Source organism: Medicago sativa, chromosome 6 (assembly GCF_051527215.1).
Source record: "Medicago sativa cultivar Bolivia chromosome 6, Bolivia_mono, whole genome shotgun sequence".
NCBI classification, from domain to species: domain Eukaryota; kingdom Viridiplantae; phylum Streptophyta; class Magnoliopsida; order Fabales; family Fabaceae; genus Medicago; species Medicago sativa.
Window position 1 is genome coordinate 8,377,308 of NC_140754.1, and position 7,302 is coordinate 8,384,609.

The window sequence follows — 7,302 nt, forward strand, 5'->3', positions numbered from 1 at the left end:
TGAAGAAAGGATATTCAATTTCCTTTAAAAATAATAGTTGTGTCATAATGGATTCAACTGATTCTGAAGTTGTGAAGGTTGAAATGTGTGGAAATAGTTTTCCATTAAGTTTGAATCAAGTGAATCAAACAGCACTTGTTTCCAAGCATGATGATTCTGCACTATGGCACAAAAGATATGGTCATTTTAATTTTAATGCATTAAAATTTCTGCAATCTCATGATATGGTGAGAGACATGCCAGAAATTAATTGTATTAATGATTTATGTGATGCTTGTCAACTTGGAAAAATGCATAGAAAGTCTTTTCGGTCAACAAATGTTACACGAGCAAAGGAAAAATTGGAGCTTGTTCATACTGACTTGTATGGTCCTATGAGTATGCCCTCTCTTAGCCACAACAAGTACTTTCTATTGTTTATTGATGATCTGACTGGGATGACGAGAGTGTATTTTATGACAAGTAAAGCTCAAACTTTTAATGTCTTCAAAAAGTTTAGAGCTATGGTGGAATCTCAAAGTGGTTACAAGAAAAACTGCATTTTGCGACTTTTAAAATGGCAGATTGCGACTGTTAGAAGGGTCGCAAATGTACAATTGCGACCCTTCCCCAACAATCGCGGATGTTGGGGTCGCAAGTGTTTTTTGCGACCCTTCATAGAACAGCCGTACCAACTGCCACAAAAGGCACTGCGACAGTTGCTAAGGGTCGCAAATGAGGAGATTCAAATGGATTTCAAGGGACTTGCGACAGTTGGGGAGGGGTCGCAGATGCATAAAATTTATTTATAAAAAAATATTGCGACAGTTTGCAAGGGTCGCAGATGTTGAGTTAATTTTAAAAAAAAAATCAGTTTTTTCCTGAATTTTTAATAGAACTATTTACTAATAAAAAATATATAAAACTAAAATAATTCATAATTAATAAAAAATATGAACAAATTCATAAACTAAAATATGAATTTTACATTCATATAAAATACAAACAAGTGATACAATAAGGTTTCTTGAGTTCCTAACATGAAAATTTAATCAATATATGTAGATGATATTTGGCGAGGAAGTTGTTTTGATCAACAGAGATGAATAGACTCCAAAGAATGCTATGCTCTGTTTGGTGATTCTAAGTCTTCCACCTAAAAATAAGTCAAAGATTATATAAGACACATCAATTAACAAAAATAAGCAATAATGTCACGCAAGTCATGATTCTAACTTATCGCGCAATTAAACTTATAATTACTTTCTGATATATTTGTCAAAAATAACCACTATGGAATAACCATTAGCTATTTATTACAAAGAAGCTTACAAGACCAATTAATTGCATTCAATGTGAAACAAATAAATCATTACCCTTTCATTCAAAACACCAGTCTTGAGTTCAAGCAAAACTCCAGGTAGCCACAAACAACACCTAAATCAGATAAAGTAGCCACAAAAAGTTCATTATGATCAAGCCAAATCAAGGATGAATTGTGCAAGTGCAGAGTTGGCATCTGACACATTTATGCATATAATGCACATTTATACATAAGCATATAATGAGCATTTATGTTATAAACACTTGCTTAGTCAAACAGGACCCAAAGCTAACAACATCAAAATTCAATAAGATCATACTTTCATGTAAAAATCAAGGGTTAATACCCCTTTTAGTCCCTGTAATATGAGCGAATTCCAGTTTTAGTCCCTGTAAAAAAAAAGTTTAGATTCTGTCCCTAACATTTGAGATTCTTCCACTTTTAGTCCCTCACCTGAACCAGTCAGCAGAATCTGCTGACGTGTCATGCTGACTGTGTAATTTTTTTGTTTTTTATTTTTTTATTGTGCACAGGTGGCATTTGTATTTTTTTAATAAAAAATTATTAAAAAAAAAATTAGAAAAATTTATAAAAATTAAAAATAATGAAAAAAATCTTAAAAAATAATGAAAAAATTTAAAAAATCTTAAAAATTTAAAACGCTTAAAATATTTAAAAAATCTAAAAAAATAAAAAAAAAAATCTAGAAAAGTTTATAAAAATTAAAAATAATGAAAAAAATCTTAAAAAATTATGAAAAAAATTTAAAACGAAAAAAAATCTTAAAAAATCTAAAAAAAATTTCTGATTATTTGTTTTTGAAAAAAAATCTGAATATTTTTCAAATTTAAAAAATTTTGAATTTTATTTTAAAAAATAAAATTTGATACAAGCAAATGCCCTTGTTTTCCTTCTTCTCCTTCCATCGTTCTTCTTCTTCTTCACATGGTACACGCTGATACAAGCAAACAAACAGGTCCTGCCTACTAACAGAAGCTACAGCAGCAAGGAACCAAGCAGAACAAACATAGCCCAGCCAGCCAACAGTGGTGTGGCGCACAAAGCCAAACACCAAAAAAATTATACAAAAGCCCTTCCTTAAAACCAATACAAACAAAACAAACCTGCTACAACAGCAAGTACCCAAAGCAACACAAACACCAAAAGCAAAATACAACAAGACAGCGCCATAAAACAAAGCTCTTCTTCTTCTTCTTCTTCTATTCATCATAAACCCAAGCAACAAGAACAAAAAAGCAAGCTTCATATTTACAAAAAAAAAAAAAACAGATTCACAAATCCACAAAATTCCAAGAACAACAACAAAAACATGAACAGCTACAACACAAGCTTCAACAAGAAATCCACAGATTCAAGTGTGTGATTCAAATTTTAAGAAACCCAAAATTCGAAATTGAAAGATGAGATTTTTATAAACCCATAAATTCAAGTGTGTTCTGTTGATAAATTCAAGGTGATGATGGGAATAAATGTTCTAGTTGGGCACCCTCTACCTCAACAAGTACCATCGTCACTTTTCTTTAATTACAAACGGTTTGGATCTGGTATGAAATGAAAGGGAATAAATGTTCTAGCTGGTGTATTTTTCTTTGAGTTAGGCGTGTCTATTAATCCATCAATTGGAGATTTGATTAAGATTGAAACAAAATTCATGGGTGCTGGGAAGCTTGCGTGATATAACAGGTAGAAGAAGAAGAAAAGGATTTGTGAAGAAGAGAAAGATTTTTTTTTTTTTTTGAAGGATTGTGAAGAAGAGAAAGATGAAACCCATTTTTTATTTAAATTCCTTTTCACTTTGATTTTAATTTAAGTTAATTTATTTTCTGAATTTTGTTTTTATTTAAATTAAAGAAAATAAAAAGCAATGCCATTGCGTAATAAATAATCAGAATTTTTTTTTAGATTTTTTTAATTTTTTAAGATTTTGTTTCATAATTTTTTAAATTTTTTCAGATTTTTTTCATTATTTTTAATTTTTATAATTTTTTCTAGTTTTTTAAGATTTTTTTTCGTTTTTTTATTTTTTTAAGAATTTTTTATTAAAAAAAATACAAATGCCACGTGTGCACAATAAAAAAAATAAAAAATAAAAATAATTACACAGTCAGCATGACACGTCAGCAGATTCTGCTGACTGGTTCAGGTGAGGGACTAAAAGTGGAAGAATCTCAAATGTTAGGGACAGAATCTAAACTTTTTTTTTTACAGGGACTAAAACTGGAATTCGCTCATATTACAGGGACTAAAAGGGGTATTAACCCAAAAATCAATTATATTTTGTATAAGTTCTGTGAGATCATAAAATGAGACCTCTGCACTCTGTCAATAAACAAATTGAAATTGCAAACATTACTAAAAAGAAGAGTCCAGAAAATTTCTTATTCTTTGCACGAGGCAACATCAAACACATGTAGACTCATTGATAATGTAAAATACTAATTTTATCGGTATAAGTTATAGAGTAACATGTTTTGAAATAGAAATTAAGCTCTTACGTCAAACTAAGTCATATTGTACTAAACCATTAATATCATTACCTTTGTATTCTTAGACTACTCAAATTTCATCAAAATAACTTAAAAGTCTTGGTATCTAACCCAGATTCGAATTTGCTTGCCGAAAGTTACATTTACAAGTAGATCAACAAACTTATCATTAAAATAATTTTCAACATTCGCAACCTCGAGTAATTCAACCCATAGCACTATTGTTTATCTAGACCATCATATTCTATCTAAATAGTACCAAAATCATAATCTGTACCCACCACTTGATAAAATACTTCAACGAAAAATGGTAGAGGGCAATGCATGGAGGAAATGAATAGAAAGCTAGATTTCTTACCAGATTAATTGCTCTAGAGCTTTCCTGTCAAATTTATCAATCACATCAGCAGGTCTTTTGAGAACATTGTATGCCTAAGAAATTTGAGAAACAAAAATGGTTGTTTTATGGACAAGATAGTTATCATCAATTAATTCATTCACTATACAATAAAGAGACCACATATCAATAGTTGTTGAGTATTGTATTCAACACAGCTGCATGCTCTTAAATACAAGACCGACATAGCTTAAATACCTAAGGAACCTAAAAACCAACCGTCCCTAAAAATTTAACCGGAAACCAATTTTCCGAAGCCCCGAAAGAGGCCAAAAAAACAGAACAGCAGCAAAACAAATGGACTTTGAAAACCACCCAGACTTCTCACTAAACTGCTCACCCAAAAAACAGCAAAAACAGGCCGTCCACACCCGAAAACAGCAGATCACAGCAACCTGCCAGCACAGAAACAGCTGCTGACAGCAGCATACACATGGCTAACAACTGCCGCGTGTAAATACAAATGAGAATATTGGAACTACTCCCTCCGTTTCAAAATGAGTGTCGTTTTAGGTGTTTACACACATATTAAGAAATGCAATGATTAAAAGAAAAAGAATGATTATTTTACCAAATTATCCTTATTAACTATTGGTTAGTTTTAAAAGTAATACTTTGGAAGTAGTGTGTAGAGTATTAATTGGAGGGTACAATTGAAAAGAAAAAGTTATTATTGCATTGGAAACTGATAGTGACATTCATTTTGAAACAAATTTTTTTAGCTAAAGCGACACTCATTTTGAAACGGAGGGAGTATATGTTTTATATCAACAAAATTATTTGTGGAACTAATTTCAATCCAAAATATCAACTATAACGGTTGGGAATTGGAACTATATATTTGTGTCATTAAAATTGACGAGATAAAAGAACAAGGTTCCAAAGCTTTCATTATCAAGGAATCATTCTCATAGACTCATAGCTAGACATGCAAGTCTTGAATATGACCATCAATTCTTTAAATAGCTAATTGATTTTGTGTTTTACGCATAAGTTTAGCGTATTTTGTTGTATATAAGGCTGAAGGGTGTGTAAGTGGCTTAAACTAATTAAAGTAAATCTTAGTCGTCAAGTATATCTTTATAAATGAACTTAATCTAATTTTATTTATCATTACTAAGCTAATAAGAATTGCTCCAAGTGGACATAATGTTACTACTACTAGAATTAACTCCAACAATATCATTAGGAAGAACGACATTATTATGCAATGTTTGGGTGAATAGCAGGAATGAAGAAGACCAAGATATGAAAAAAAACTAATTACAACTGAAGATCTAGAAAACATAAAAAAAAAAATGATTAGAATGTAAGTTCTTCCCTCAATGAACTGATTTCATTTTGCAAAATCATTTGTTGAGTAGCATTACTCACTGCATGCAGTCCTCGAGCTTGTAGCTGCCCAATCAAGACCAGACGGTTCAGATATCAATGACGGAACTTTTAAATCTGAACCGTCTGATTTTAATCAAACTGCTCGAAACCGCTGACTGCAGCTTAACAGCACTGGAGGCGACTGCACTCGATCCATTTCCGGTAATAATAAGCACTACTTTAATGTTTAAAAAATAAACATAACAGGGAAAAATAAACTTCTCAGAGTTCATAACCTAATTCACATTTCATTTTTTAATCCACATCAATCAAAATTAAATAAGCATATTTAATTGAATAATTTGAATCAAAATTAGAGTAATTAACTACCACCATAGCTGCATTCTGATACTCCTTAAACAACGAAACCGTTGGAAATATTCCAGACAAGCTATGCCTCATTCCATTCTCCTTCTCTTCATGATCATTCCTCCCGAAACACCGCGGCGAAACCTCCGTCATTTAACTACTACTAATCTCCTTCACTTCATTCATCTTCCCGATCTCCGGTGACGAATAAACCTTCGCTAACGGCAACGGCGATGGTGTTGGCGTTGCCGATCTCTGCACGGTTCGAACAACAGCAAGAGGACTTGTTTCACACGAATCCGAACGAGAACCAGAGATTCTCGCGACCTTTCGCGGTGGTCGGTAAGGCCATGGATCTTGAACAACTTCGCCGCTGTCGGTGGAGTAGCGCGGGAACTTTGACGGTGGTGAAGGTTTTGAGATCGGAGAAGGTGATTGATGGTATTTGATTGCGAGAGGTTTTTGCTTTGATGAGGAAAGTGCAGTAGGGTTTCACAAGATTGAGATTAAAGGAAAGTGAGATTGAGTGTGAGAGTGACGAAGAACTTGAGATTGAATGTGAGAGTGATGAAGATCTATAGGTTTCAGATTGAGAGAGAGTGAGATTCAAGAAAAAAAAAATAGACTTTAGGGTTTGAAGTTGTGTGAGGGAGAATGATATTGAGAAAGAGGGAGGAAGTGACGAAAATTTGGGTCAAATGAATTTTTGACAAATTGACAACGCGTTGAATATTTTGGCTTAAAACCTGCGGCAGTTGGGCATAAAGGTCGCAATAAGTGTCGCAAATGTGCACTCTGCGACAGTTAAGAGACAAGGGTCGCAAAGTAAATGTCGCAAAATATTAAATTTCTTGTAGTGGCAAAATCAAAGCTTTGAGATCTGACAACGGAAAGGAGTATACTTCCAATGAATTTAATTTGTTTTGTGAAGATATGGACATTGTACATCAGTTGACAGTGAGCTACACACCTCAGCAAAATGGAGTTTCTGAGAGGAAAAACAGAACAGTTATGGAGATGGCAAGATGTTTGATTGCTGAAAAGCAAATACCAAAAAGTTTTTGGGCTGAAGCTGTTTATACAGCAGTGTATCTCTTGAATAGGCTGCCAACAAGGGTTGTTCAAGAAAAAACACCAATTGAGGCATGGATAGGTGTGAAGCCTTCAGCTAAACATTTGAAGATCTTTGGATCAATATGTTATGTTCATGTTATAGCAGCAAAAAGATCCAAATTGGATGACAAAGCTGAAATGGGGATTTTTTTGGGCTATGCAGCAAGCTCCAAAGGTTATAGAGTGTACAACTTGAAGACAAAACAAATTGTGATCAGCAGAGACATTGATGTTGATGAAAATGCATATTGGGATTGGGAAAATGATGAGGTTCAAAGAAGTACAAAATCTGCTGAAAG

At 32.9% G+C, this 7,302-nt stretch overlaps 1 long non-coding RNA gene across 2 annotated transcripts; it reads right to left on the reverse strand.

The window, feature by feature from the left end:
• Positions 1-945: 945 nt before the first annotated feature.
• Positions 946-6,583, reverse strand: LOC146912532 (uncharacterized). Of its 2 annotated transcripts, none has more exons than XR_015016736.1 (4): positions 5,915-6,583; positions 4,169-4,242; positions 1,356-1,416; positions 946-1,135 (listed from the first exon to the last, which is right to left on the reverse strand). It is a non-coding gene; the product is annotated as an uncharacterized LOC146912532 (long non-coding RNA). The 2 variants fall into 2 exon arrangements; XR_015016735.1 differs by having other exon boundaries at positions 5,912-6,583.
• Positions 6,584-7,302: the final 719 nt, after the last annotated feature.